Below are 14,777 nucleotides of genomic sequence, written 5' to 3'. Positions count from 1 at the left end.
AAAATGTGTCTTTTAAAAGTTTAACTTATTTGGGGAACCATGACTTAATATTTCAATCACTGACCAAATCACTAAGTAGTTACTAAAATAAACTACTTAACATTGTTTTTGAGAATAGATGGAAAGCACTATTTTATAATATAATAATATATGTTTGAATTTAAAAGTATAAAAATCAGTCACATAATCAATTAGCCTAGTCACACTATGATGTGAATTTGACCAAATACTGTCTCAGTTTTCTCATTGGTTATTAAAGGTTATTGCTTATTAAATAAAGGCCATCAGGAATACATCTATGTTTAAATAAAATTAGGTTTATTGAGTCTACTGTAGCAAGGAAAATACATCCTAGATGAAATGAGCTTGTCTTAAGAAAATTGGAATAGGGAGACCTCTTCTAGGACTTAGGACTGTGGTAGAGAATTTTAAGGAGGGATTTAAAAAAAGAGAGAGCTATCAGTTGGATATTGTCAAGAAATGAGGGCAATACAGTTGGATATCTTAGTAAGTCTCACCTATAAAACAAGAGGCTAAAACGGAGCTATTATATTTGGTTAGCCAGAAAAGGGAGTTATTTAGTTATTTTTGTGATTGCCAAGTGGCCTGCTGTCTGTCATACTGTGAATATGATTGTGATGTCACCTTGTCTGAGTTTCACAGTTTGGTTTCCAGCAATGGGATTGTTTGCTATGAAAAATCCAAATTACCAAAATTCTTCATATCTCTTTGGCTAATGTTTTTGCAAGGTAAATTAAATAATAAAATGGTGTTGTTACTGTAAATTTAAGCACACAAACACTTTGATATTTTATTCTAGAAGCTATTTTCCTTTCAGTTTGTATATGACATCTGCTTTAAAATGATTTTTGTGAAAGTTATTTGGTGAATGTGTGATAAAGGCATCAATTTTCCCACATGGCTCTCTAATTTCTACTGGGCTGTTTATTGAAGGCACTTCTGAGTATGGCACTTTTTCTCGCAGATAAAGTACCCATGTAAGCTTGGGTCAAATCCCACGGCAGGCATTGAGCCTACTTAACAGATAGTAAAATATATTGGTTGTATAAATTATTGTGATCTGACATCCCTACATTATTAATTAATTAGATTAATAAACATGATATACATCAATAATGGTTAAAAGTTTTCTATATTGGTATAATTCAATAATGGTTCATAATCTGCTCTATACTCTTTGTCAGATTTATTTGTAGATATTTGATATTTTGATGTTACTGCTCCATGATATAATAAAGCAGGAGATCTAATTAAGAAACATCAAGATAAATAAGTAATAGAGTACCAGGACATGGAACCACTAAATATCATTTTTTTTTGTTTATTTAAGTTTTTATTAAATTCCTGTATTATTTGTTTCAGGAGTGGAATTTAGTGATTCATCACTTACATGTTACATTCATTCATTGTCTTATATTTTGTTCTCAGATTATGTTCTCACTTTTATTCGTACTTATTTGATATTTTATATACTTTTATCGAATAGGTATGCATTGTACAGTACAGTTTAATTTGTTCTGTATTTTGCAATTTCTACAAATAGAAATATACAATGTGAAGTATTGAGTTCAAATTGTGTTGAGTCCCTTCTACGCATTTGTAGTTTTATGCAGTTTTTTCTTTTTTTTTTAATTTTCATTGCTTTTAGTTTGCAGCTTACAATTAATTTATGCATTCAGTTTGGAGGTAATATAAATAATACTGCTATTGTTCTTTATGTGTAATTTTCTGGGAAGCCCTGTGTGTGCAAACCTGTTGCGTATATGTGCAGGAGTGAAATCTCTCTGCCGTCACATATGTTTATTTCAAGTAGATAACGCCAACTGGCTGTCCTCACAGGTTCTGTACTTTTACATTCTCCTTTTAATTGTGATATTTCAGTTTCTTCACAACTTCACCAATCCTAGGTCATGCAGTTTTGGAGGAGGGCATTGATTTGGGTGTGCCCATTTACTGCTAAGACTGAGAATATCGCTATATGTTTATCGATCCTTTGACTATCTTCTTTTATAGAGTGCCTTTTCAAGTTAAATGTCCAGGTTTTTATTTAAGTGTAATTCATTATCTTTTTTTATCATTTTAAATGTAAATCTTTAGGATACCAGCCGTTATGATTTGTTTGTGTGGCAAATATCTTTCTCACTTTGTTTTTATTTCTAAACTCTCTTAATGGTGAGTTATGGCCACATGAAGCTCTGTTTTATTTAGTCAGTCTAGGGGCGCCTGGGTGGCTCAGTTGGTTAAGCCTCCGACTTCGGCTCAGGTCATGATCTCACGTTCGTGGGTTCCAGCCCCACGTCAGGCTCTGTGCTGACAGCTAGCTCAGAGCCTGGAGCCTGCTTCTGGTTCTGTGTCTCCTTCTCTCTCTGCCCCTTCCCCTCTCATGCTCTGTCTCTCTCTGTATCAAAAATAAATAAAATATTAAAAAAATTAAAAAAATTTAGTCAGTCTATCAAGTTTTTCATTTATAATTAATATCTTATTTAAGAAATGTACTGCTCAGAGAGAAATATGTTTAAATATATAAATACTAAAAACTCTATTGTTTTACTTTTTACATTTTGGTTTACAATCTAACAGGATTAAACTTTAGTATATGATAGAGAGTAAAGACCAAATTTCCTTATTTTCCATGCAACTATCCAATTGGCCTACACTGTTTCTGAAAACATGACACTAATCATTCTTCTCTATGCATACTTGTGTTTATTTTTTAATAAATCAGGTATACAGTCATATATTTTGTTCTCAGATTATTCTAATGGTCTTTCTGCCTTTTCTTGCACCAAAACTATATTATCTTAATTGTCAAAATTTTATAAGTTTTGATATTTAGTTAGATTAATTATTCCATCTTGTCCTGTACAATTGTCTTGGCTATTATTTATGCTTTGCATTTATACCTAATTTGTAGAATCTCTTACCCATTTTAACACACATAAATACATACAAAGACTTTGATGAATATCATTGTACTTCCCTGGTTTTGTAAATCTGTCTAGAACAAGTTAAAAATTTTATAAGTTGAGTGTTATTATAAACTATAGGCATGGTATATTTCTCCATTATTTACATCTCCTTAGAATTCTTTTAATAATATTTTGCAAATTTCTACAGAAAAAAATAAGACACATTTTAAGCTATACTTATCCAAATTTTTTAATGTTTATTTATTTATTTTGAGAGAGAGAGAGAGAGTGTATGTGTGTGTGTGTGCCCGTGTGAGCAGGGGAAGGGCAAAGAGAGAGGGAGAAAGAGAATACCAGGCAGGCCCCATGCTATCAGCACACAGCCTGACATGGGTCTCAATTTCATGAACTGAGAGATAATGACCTGACCCGAAATCAAGAGTCAGACTCTCAAACAACTGTGCTACGCAGACGTCTCTAAGTTATATTTTCTTATATATTTGACGTGTTGTTGTGCTATTCAAGTGGCATGCTTTAAATTTTAGTTTTCTAAGTCTTTTTTGCTATTGTTTAAAATAAAATTTAGGACTTTCTTAAAAAAAAAGTTCTAGCTTTTTTCCACATATCTGTCATATGCCTCCAATCAGTCACCCTGGACATTATCTTGTGGATATGGCAATGGAAAACAGTGAAATGAAGAATATGCCAATTAGCAAGTGCTTTTCAGACTTCTGATGAAGCTACTATTGACAAGTTTCCATGGGCAAAACAAATCACACAGAAGAGATCTTCTACTTTCTGAGCCAAGCAGTTTTTAAGTATGCATCAGTGAAATTAATCTACCTGAATTCACCTTCTGGCCACAATTTCTTATATCCTCCCCATATGTAGTCTATCCAGGGACCATAAATGTCTCATCAAATCATAGCACTGAACTTGAAGTCTAAGACTCTGTGAGGTACATTTCGTCCAGATGTAGCACCGTGTGTGTTGCTCCTCTTGATCTGGATACTTATGGATATGAGAGACCACTTATCTTTGCCTCACACACCCAAAATGCAATGGGCCCTGAGGGAGAGGATAATTTATAAGCACTCCAAGTGAAGAGGAGAAAAATGGGAGAGAGCTATTATCACTGGCCCAGAGCTGTTCTGCACTCCAGCTGGCACGTGCCGCAGGTACCCAAACTATGGGGGCAAGGACTGGTCATTTGGTTCAGCCTCTCGGAAGTCAATTCTCCATTCCATTTTTCTCTGTAACCTTTTTTTTTTTTTTTGCCTTTCTTGGCCACTTCTAAATGAGGCATTGGGCTATATGCTTTGTACGCAGCATCCCAATTGTGTTTTCAGCCTGGAGAAATTTGGAAGCCTATTGTATATTTCCATCTTAAAACTTTAGTTTTAATCCACCTTTTAATCCAAGGTGGATAAACATTTGGTAATGCAGCCCCCATGAAGTGTGTTTTTTATATGTGTGAATTCATTCCGTTCGAAGTGTCAAAAGCCACATTCACAAACTTTTGAAGTTGTGCCTCTCCCGACAAGTCCAACCATTGCTACTCCTGCTCTGCTGGAGACAACGGTCCTAAGTCTCTAGAAACCCTGTTGCCTGACGGTACTGACAAAGGAATTGACAACCATGCCTTCCACGGGGGCTTTGTCCCCAGATTGAGAAGTCGTTTTTGTTGAAAGGGGCTAGAGATAAGATTTTATTTTCCAACCTAGAATATTTTGAGCTTTTTTAAAATTTCATCTAAATTTTGCTTGCAATCTCTCTGGTTCGCGATTTAGCTTTTCTCTTTCTTGTAGTATTTTATATTCACCTAGTAAAATCCCACACTATGGCAACATTCTTCTCAGAAATCTCACTACTCAAAATTTGAAGTTCATTAGGTACACTTTTTCTGTCCTTCAAGGTACCACACAGAGCAATCTTTTCATCAGTTTCACAACTGTATCCTATGGGTTACAAGTTTTCCGGCCCTCTGGAACAGGTTTCTTACCTCTTTTCAGCTCTGGCAACTAGTCTCTTCAGTATTTTGTCACCTTCTGCTAGTGACCTGGTCTCCGACCCAAACCTCAACATTTTTCACGGTTATTTTTCCAGTAACATCACACTCCCTATAATAAATTTCTGTCTGATGTAGCCTATAGCAACATAACAAGCCCCTCAAAACTCCTTGTTTGTTTCTCTGTCAGCAGTTCTCAAAATGTGCTCCAAGGTCTTTTGGAATCCTGAAGTCTCTCTAGGGTCTGTAGTGTCAAAATTAGTTTTATCATAATTCTAAAATATCATTTTCCCTTTTCACTCGAACATGTTTAGCAGAGTTTTACAGAGGTCAGATGAAATGTGATGACCCACTTTTTCTAAATGTTAATGGAATGGCTAACTGTGTATTCTTGTTTTTCCCATATTTCTAAGTGAGTAAGTTCAAGGTATAAATATGACATTTTCAGAGACTAATTCAGTTTGTTCTCAGCATTTTCTTTCTTTCCTTTTTTTTTTTAACATTTATTCATTTTTGTGAGACAGAAAGAGACAGACCATGAGCAGGGGAGGGGCAGAGAGAGAGGGACACACAGAATCCGAAACAGTCTCCAGGCTCAGAGTGGTCAGCACAGAGCCCGATGTGGGGCTCAACCCATAAACTGTGAGATCATGACCTGAGCCAAAGTCAGACGCTCAACCAACTGAGCCACTCAGGTGTCCCTGTCCTCAGTATTTTCTATGCTCAGTATTTCATCTACTGTATTGTATTTGCTTATATTTGCTATAAACTCGATAACCTTGTGATGGTCCAAAAATTTGGAATTTTTAAATCCCCAAATCTTTCCATGAAACACAACATGAAAAAAGTATGCTTTCCCTCCCCCACCCTTTCGCTTTTGATTGGTTATAGTATTTTAAAATTTTTAAAAATATTTACAATTTATCTAAAACTGATGTCACCTTAGATTTTAAGAATGTAACATTCTAAATTTTTCTTCATAATCTCAGACTCTTTTGGAGGTTTGGTCCACTCACTGTTTCCTGTACTATCTTTGTTCAAGACAACTGGTCCATGGAGAAATGCATCCTGTTTCTGAAATCTGCTTCTTCTCAGGGAAAACAATCAAAACCATCCACAAACAACTTAGTTTTAATATCCCTTTACCTTAGTCTGCCTTTTAAATATGAGATTGAGAAATACTTCATATTGATAATGGATATATTGTCTGAAGTTTTTTTTTTTTTTTGGTCTCATATTTTTGGGGAAAAGTTAAAAGCACCTGAAAGCAATTTTTAGTTAATTGGTAAGGCTTTTATAGTTAAAACTTTAAACTTTATTTTCCATTTTCTTTAAGTAGTACCTACTTTTGTATCTTTGTGGAATATGTACAAAAGATGAAATGACAGAAAATGGAAATATAAAAGCTGAAATATATTACTCTCCACATGTAAAATGTGTTTGGTTGGTTCCATCTATTAAATTTTATCCTGGTATATTTGAAAATGGATGAGACATTATTTGCTTTTTAAATATGCCCATCAAAGATTCTGAGAAGAATACATCTTTTACTAATGGACACCAAATTAAATATACTTTTTATTTCACAATGTGCCACTATAATAATGCTGCTAGGTTTTACTTTATGATTTCACCATAAAAACTAAAAATCTTTTGCAGCTCTAAATACAGCATGCAAATTATATTGAAGTTTATGTTATATAAGTTTTATAAGATTGATGACATGGAAATTACCTGAAAATGATTCATATCTTAAAAAATGAGTATGTATTTGGGTATCAGAGTTTGCTCACAAAGAATTAGCTGAGGGCCAAGTTGTTCATGTCAGTTTTCTCTCCAGCTCATTCTTTAATCCATCCTCTTCTGTCTCTCTCTCCTTCTATCTCCTGAGTCCAAGTAGACATGATTTCCCACCTCATCCAATCCAGTGACCTGATTACCAATTTTCATGAATCTACTGATTCTCTTTCAGTCCTACTCTAGATACAAGAGTGGTATTTTAAAACTGCAATTTTGTTCATTTCATTGCCTCCATTTCTCAAAATTCACTTTAAATGACATATATCAATCAGAATTAGGTTTGGCCAAATATACCCATTACAGTAAGTATAGCAGTGTCTAAAAAGAAATAAAATATCATATCTTTTCATAAAATAAATTTTGAAGTAAAACTATGAGGGCTGATTTGTGAATTCCATGATGTCATCAAGAAACCAGGCTCTTGTTTTTGTTTTCATTTACTGAGTGTCTTTCACAAAAACCGCCTCATAATACAAAATGGCTGATATAGCCCCAGCCATTGCATCCATATTCCGGGAAACTGGTAGAAGAAAATTTGTTCCTCAGATCTGAGTCAGATTCTTTTAAACAGGCTTTTTACATTTCATACAAATACTTTGTCTTACTGCGATTGAATAGAATTTAGTCACATGATTACCTCATGCTACAAGAAAGACTGGGTGAAGTCTTTAATCTGTTTTATCACAATGTGAGAAGGGATAATGGATAGGCAAATAATGATGGCCAGCACAGTTTCCATTTTTCCTAAAATAAAATTAAAATCTCTACTAAGGCTTGTGAAGCCCTGGATGTTCTAGATCTTGCTTCATCTCACACATGATCCCTCTACTAGCTCTCTGTGTTGAAACTATGTTGACCTTCCCCCAGGTCTCAAACATGGCATTTGCACTCCTAATACCTCATTTGCCATCTGTTTCTTTAAAATATTCACCCTCACTTTAAAGAAAATGTCCTACTTAACCTAAAGATCTCCACTAAACACATTGCTCAAGAGACTATTCCTTGATCCTTCCCCTTACACAATAAACTCCTCTTTTGATTATTCCCATTTTCCTGCATAAATTTTATTTATAACACTTAATTACTCATACATAATTGTTATGATTATTTGATCAAAGAGATATTGATTGTCATGAGAGTAAAAGATTATATTTTTTGCTCATAATTGTTTTTCTGGTTTAATTAGGTTGCCTTGTAGTTACAAAATTTGATAATTAATTGATTGAATGAGAGGCTGAAAAACAGATGAACAAAGCTTGATACAGTCCTAACATAGTGAATTACTATTTTTGGCAGATTATATATTTTTTAAGGTTAAATAGACCTGTTTTCCCAAATGATGGAGAATAACTATTGTTATATTACTCTCTTCAAATCCTAATGGATTCACCAAAAAGAAAGAAAGAAAAGAATAAACTTTTATCTTTTTATACACTATGAAGGACATCTGACAAACACTTTAAAGCAGGAATCAAAATGAGGGAACTGTTGAAAGATGTAGAAGCAGTGTCCTTCCTGGAATACTAAATATCATAGATTTTGGGATAATAAGTAGCCAGACATTTCAAAAGATAAGGAATCACCATAAAGAAAACAACTTGATTTTTGTATTTTGTAAGTTTTCAAATGCAAATTGATGAAAACTTAATTTTAAAATGTAATTTAAAAAACGAAACACATGAAGGTTTCAGACAACTACTTCATGGATTAAAAAATACAGATAATATGATATCTTTCAAAAATAATTTATAATGAAGGGTGCTTAGGTGCTCAGGCGGTTGATCATCTGATTCTTGATTTTGACTCAGGTCATGATCTCTCAGTTCATAAGACTGAGACCCGTGCCCAACTCTGCACTGACAGCACAGAGCCTGCTTGGGATTCTCTCTCTCTCTCTCTCTCTCTCTCTCTCTCTCTCTCTCAATCTCTTTCTCTCTGCCCCTCCCCTGTTCTTTCAAAAATAAATTAATAAACTTAAAAAAATCCTTAACATTAAGTAAATGTGGTGGCAAAGTCTCAAAATCTTGAACAGTAACAACAAAAGAAATACAAATAAATAGAAATCAGTAAAATAAAGAGAAGAGAAAAATTTAAATGTTGCAGAGGTTAAAACCATTAAAGTTCTGCATTATAAATATTTATATCTTAAATAAAATTCAGGATATTTAGATATTTTACAAATGTCATAAAATTAAACAGGAAAAAACAATTAAAATATTTGTAAGAATATGCATACAGATGATTCAGACTTGGAAAGCCTAACTACACACACACACAGACACACACACACACAGTGAAAAAGCTAAATGAAAAGGCTAAAAATAAAAAGAAAGTGAAAAAAAGATAAGAATAACTAGAAAATAAAATTAAGATATAATATTCTCAAATGTGTTTCAGAAGAAAAAAGGATTCAATCTTGTGATGAAAAGGGCACAGCAACCATGGATAAATTTTAGACTGAAGGATTCAAACAAATCCTATTGTGTTACAAAACCTTGAGTGTACAAGGTGACTTGAATGTATTCCTGTTGTTCTGTTCTATCAGCAACAAATCATCTAACAAAAAGCTCTCAGAGGATGAAGAGCTACTGGCACTGGAAGGCAGGGCTTATATGTTCAAAGTAGGCTACTTTTATTTCTGTCGGTATACCACAAATGGTTACGTGTTTGTCAAAACAACAAATCCTCAGATGTTGGAACAAATAGACAGAATCTGGGGCATCTAAGACTCATGGACTTGTTATATCCAGTCATCCTGATAGACTAGACCATTAATAATGAGCTGGAGACAAGGATGGTGATAAATAGGCCATGACATCCTGACCTTGTGACTTCCAAGACCATGACACTAACAGACCAAGAGCTCCAGCCACAAGTACAGAGCATGGATTCTCTTCTTCCATCTCTGCCCCAGGGCATTTGCATTGCAGTTTTAGCCTTCCACCCCAATGAAGAAAGGCAGTCATGACAGTTCTGTACAAATCCTATAGGGTCTAAGACTCCCTCTCCCAATCTGTGGAAGAAGTCCCCCAAATAATTGGAAGTAACCCCCATTAGAGACCACCCCACTGTACACTACAGTTCCTCCCAGGCAAGAGAGACTAATAAATATCCAATCCCAAAACATCCTAGGGGACAGTTCTGCCTCTTGGAACCTGCAGAGTCTCCCTTGGGGAGTGTACTATTGATTTAATAAGCTTGTCTTCTGCTTTCACTTTGCACCTAATTCTCTAATTCCTTATGGATTGAGTGGCAAGAGCCAAGACACAACCCTTTTCATGCTGACAATCTTTTTACTCCATTGTGCCATAGTTATTTTGCACTAAAGAGTTTGGAAGCACAGAATTAGGCAGGATATACTGCTACTCTTGGACAGATGAGATGGTATTGTAGAAAACAACCCTACAAGAAAGGCCAGCCCAAAGAGAATGTTGAAGAGAAAACTTGGGCACATGGAGCTCCCAGAAACCTGGAGTCACCATTTCATATGATGAACTTCTGGGGTACCTCCTGGTCTATACCTAGCCTTCTAGTTGCTAATGGAGTAATATATAGGACTACAAAGACAGAAACACTTTTACTTTGTGCCTGAAAAGACAACTGATGCTTAAATATTGCTGTACAAAAAAGACATAAACAAAAAGTAAGAAAGGACAAATAAGAGAGGAAAGAAAGGAAAGAAGAAAAAAAAAGGTGGGAATGGGGGGAGCAAAGAGAGGGAAGGAAAGAAAGAAACAAGAGAGAGGGGAATGGAAGGAATGAATGAAGGGAAAAAGAAAGAAAAGGAAGGATAGAAGGAAGGGAAGGAGGAAGGGAAAAGGCTGAACATGGAATTATCTTAATTAGGTTTAGGGAAACAGCAAGGAAACATTTGCGGTAGGATGCATTGTATCTGTTCTCATATTAGTGATGTATATTTTTTATTATGACTATCAGTGTAAGCATTAATCAGTAAAGGAGAAGATAACTATGAAAGAATTTATACATTGTGGGGAGTAAATAGAATTGAATAATTACTTCATCAAAGGTTCATCAAAAAACTTCATTAAAATAAGAAACTCAAATAAAATTTGATCAAACTAGCAGAAAACAATTGAAAAATTTACATGAAACCAATTGTATTACAAAGATGTAATTTTTAACTAGAATTATAAGATATGTCAGAGGAATAGGTTTTCCTATTAAAAGACAGAGACAGATTAAACTAACATGTAAAACTTGGTTATATAATTTTATTTAAAAACTCAGAAAGGTGGATGGGTAAAAAATAGTTACTAGAAAAAACATAACCTAACAGAAAGGGAAACACAAAACAATAAAATGAATAATTTATATTTTCAATATAAAATTTGCTTATAAAAAATAAGTATAATGAAGACATGTAATATAAAGATGTGTATTATATGAAGAAGATATATCAAATATAAAACCATATGCATGAACACACATGGAAAGTAATTGAATAAAATTCCTTAGAAATGAAATAACTTTTAAAATTACAAAATTACAAGAGGATATTTAATTAAATTCAGTATCACAAAGATATGATAGAATAAAATAAATAAAGTAAAAGATTTAATGTTTTGACTGATACAGAGATTTAGAAGTTTTCAGAGAGTATACTATTTTGCAAACAGTATGCACTTTTCACATGTACATAGACTAATTAACAAAAACTGAGATCCTATACTGACATAAAGGAAATGGCACATGTAAAAAGGAATGCATTTTACAGCACCCACTCATCCAACCCAAATATATGACCCCTCTAGAGCAGATGCTGTTCTAGCCATTGAACATATTAAACGCTAATACTTGCAACAATTCTATGAGATAGGGACTATCATCCCTTTTCATGAATTAGAGAGCTGAGAGAGGGTCAGCAAACTGCCCAAGTACCCTCAGTCTGCAAGTGGTAAAAGTAGAGTACAAACTTAGGTAGGCATACTCCAAAGACTACACTCTTAAACACTATGTTAAACTGAATAGTAAGAGACTAAGCTAAGTCTGCAGAGTTTGTTTGTTTTCTGTGATTACTATAACAAATCCCTTCATGTGTGAGAACATGTTACTCCTCAGTAAAACTCTTGACCTCCTTTTCTTCTTGGATGCACAGCTGGAATGCACCTTTTCAGCTTCGTTTGCATATGTTGTGTCATTGTGATTGAATTCTGGCTGATGGAATGTGAGTGATAGTTGTGTCAATTTTAGTCATAAATACCTCCCACTTTCTCCTTAGCTGCTTTGAAAACCTGCTGAGTTAGAGAATCCCAAGAATCCCAAAGATCCCAAAAGATCACAGCCCCAGACTGAAGGATTCTGGTCCCAGAAAGATTGCATGGTGCAGGGCCCCAGGGCACCTTGACTTCTTCTGAGTACAAAATAAATTTTTATTGTGTTAAGGCACTGGTATTTGGGAGCATTGTCGACTGTGATAGCAGTTAGCTTCCCATAACAAAAACACTCATCTGCAGGTATTTTATTCTAGTGAAATTCCTTCCATATGGAAGGACATTTCAGGAATGGAAAATAATATTCTCTTGAAGTATTCCACAGCTTTTGCTAATCAAAACATATTGAACTTAATCAATTTAGTAATGATCAACTAGCAATGTGACCATCTTCCTCGGAGGAATCCAGCAGTCTATTAGACAGTCCTTTACATATGTTCAAGAAGAGGTTATGTTAATATCACCCACTGCTCTTTTGTGTCTCCTCATAAGACTACCCATGACTAGTGCAAATGTTTCTGAAATTATTTCAGAATAATGTGTTAACTAGGACTTTTCTCCATTGTTGTGTGTCTACAGTCAAAATTTTACATCTTTGAATTTCTCCTCCAATTGTTTTCAAACCACATTGTCCAGTATAGTCTAACAAAAGACCTGCAATACATCAAATTATAATGTTAAAATATTCTAGTAATAAAATGCCAACCATAAAATACCTTATTAAAAACCTAATCAAATTCCTGGGGAAAAGGAATCTAAAAACTTAATTATCTTGCAGATGAAAATATAATAATGTCAAACATGAAGGAATTAAAATCTAAAACCAATGTTTAACCATATTTGAGTAAAAAAGATAAAGAAATTTGAATCTATTATAATTTTACTTTCTGCTTTAGCCTTATCCTAAAAAGTTCTTGTTGGTCAGGAGGAATCAACTCTTCAGAAGTTGCTTCTTGGGCTGTTTTCTCTGGGAATGGGAATTGTTCCCTCAAAATCTTAGCAGTTGACTTACTTTAGTTAAAATTGCCTGAGAAGACTCATATTTTAAAGAGCTCAGAAAGGGGTGCCTAGGTGGCTCAGTGAGTTGAGCGTCCAACCCTTGATCTCAGCCAGCTCAGGTCATAATCTTGCAGTACATAAGATGAAGTCCTGCAAAGGTATCTATGCTGACAGCACTGAACCTGCATAGGATTCTCTCTCTACCTCTCTCGATGCCCCCCTCTTAAAGAAATAAACTCAAACAAATACGAAGCTCAGAGTTAATAAGACACATTTGATTTTTTCAGCTCTGGCACCACCCCTTGCCAAATGTACAAAATAAATCAGTTTCTAATGCCTACCACAGTAATCCAAAGCAAACTCTTCCAGTCAAAAAAAAAAAAAAAAGTGGTAATCCAGCCTTCCAACCTAGTATTAATCCAGTAAATTCCAATGACCAAAACAGAGTCTCAGAATCTGAAAGAATGCAGACCAGGAAAAGAAAAAAAAGTCAGATTTGCCATGTGAACTCAAGCTCAGCCAGCAGAAATTTCCAAGAGAATACTTAATTTTGATAATAAATCATGAAATTGGGATGTTTTCTCTAAGCATGATCTCTATCCCTCCAAGTCTAGAGACATTGCCATCTTCTCCCAAGCTTTAGAAATGAACGATAGTAGTAGTTCCAGTTTTCTCTGAGTCGTTTTATTTCCATCCAGTATACTCAAATCTTATTTTTCTTTCCTTTTTGAACTCCATATTTTTGCAACTCCCATGTAAATTGTGGGATTTAGATAATGGCATTGTTTGCACACTTAGTTGAAGACATACGTTTATTTCTGTGGTATAGTAGCTTACTCTTCTCTCTAGCCATGAGTTTGTTTAGCATTAAGATTACCTTTATGTTGTAGATGCTAAGCAATTCAGAGAACATAGAATGTTACTGTTGAGACTGTGAATTCAGTTCCTTCATCACAAGTTCCCTTCTTGGCCCAAACACAATGGAATGTGAACAACCAAAGATGCATACCTAGACTCACAATAAAAATTTTCAGTAATTTCCCTAGTGTTCATAAGCATAAAAATTCAGCTGTTTTGAAGTTAAAAGGCAACAATTATGTTGTGCCAACAGATACCTAAAATGAGCTAAGTCAGGTTCACCCTCATCTACAATATTAAGCCAATTTGTTTTCACATAGTTCAAGGTCAGCAGCCTGAGAGCTAGATAGTCCATGTCTGCTTAAAATCCATGCTTATTATTATTTTTAAAAAAATTTTAACAGTTATTTATTTTTGAAAGACAGAGAGAGACAGATCATGAGCAGGAGAAGGGCAGAGAGAGAGGAAGACACAGAATCCAAAGAAGACTCCAATATACTTTCCTCTTAGGACTTCCTTTGCTGCATCCCAGAGAGTTTGGATTGTTTGTATTTTCATTTGTTTCCATATATTTTTAAATTTCTTCTCTAATTGCCTGATTAGCCCAATCATTCTTTAGTAGGGTGGTTTTTAACCTCCACATTTTTGGAGGTTGCAAATGACATGTCAGATAAAGGGCTAGTATCCAAAATCTACAAGGAACTCACCAAACTCCATGCCTGAAAAACAAATAACCCAGTGAAGAAATGAGCAGAAGACATAAACAGACACTTCTCCAAAGAGGACATCCAGATGGCCTACAGGCACATGAAATGATGCTCAACATCACTCATCATCAAGGAAACACAAATCAAAACCACACTGAGATACCACCTTACGCCAGTCAGAGTGGCTAAAATGAACAAATCAAGAGCCTATTGATGCTGGCGAGGGTGTGGAGAGACTGGCACC

Source organism: Suricata suricatta, chromosome 4, assembly GCF_006229205.1.
Source record: "Suricata suricatta isolate VVHF042 chromosome 4, meerkat_22Aug2017_6uvM2_HiC, whole genome shotgun sequence".
Classification (NCBI taxonomy): domain Eukaryota; kingdom Metazoa; phylum Chordata; class Mammalia; order Carnivora; family Herpestidae; genus Suricata; species Suricata suricatta.
The sequence above is the reverse complement of the archived record's forward strand: the minus strand, read 5'-3'. Positions refer to the sequence as shown.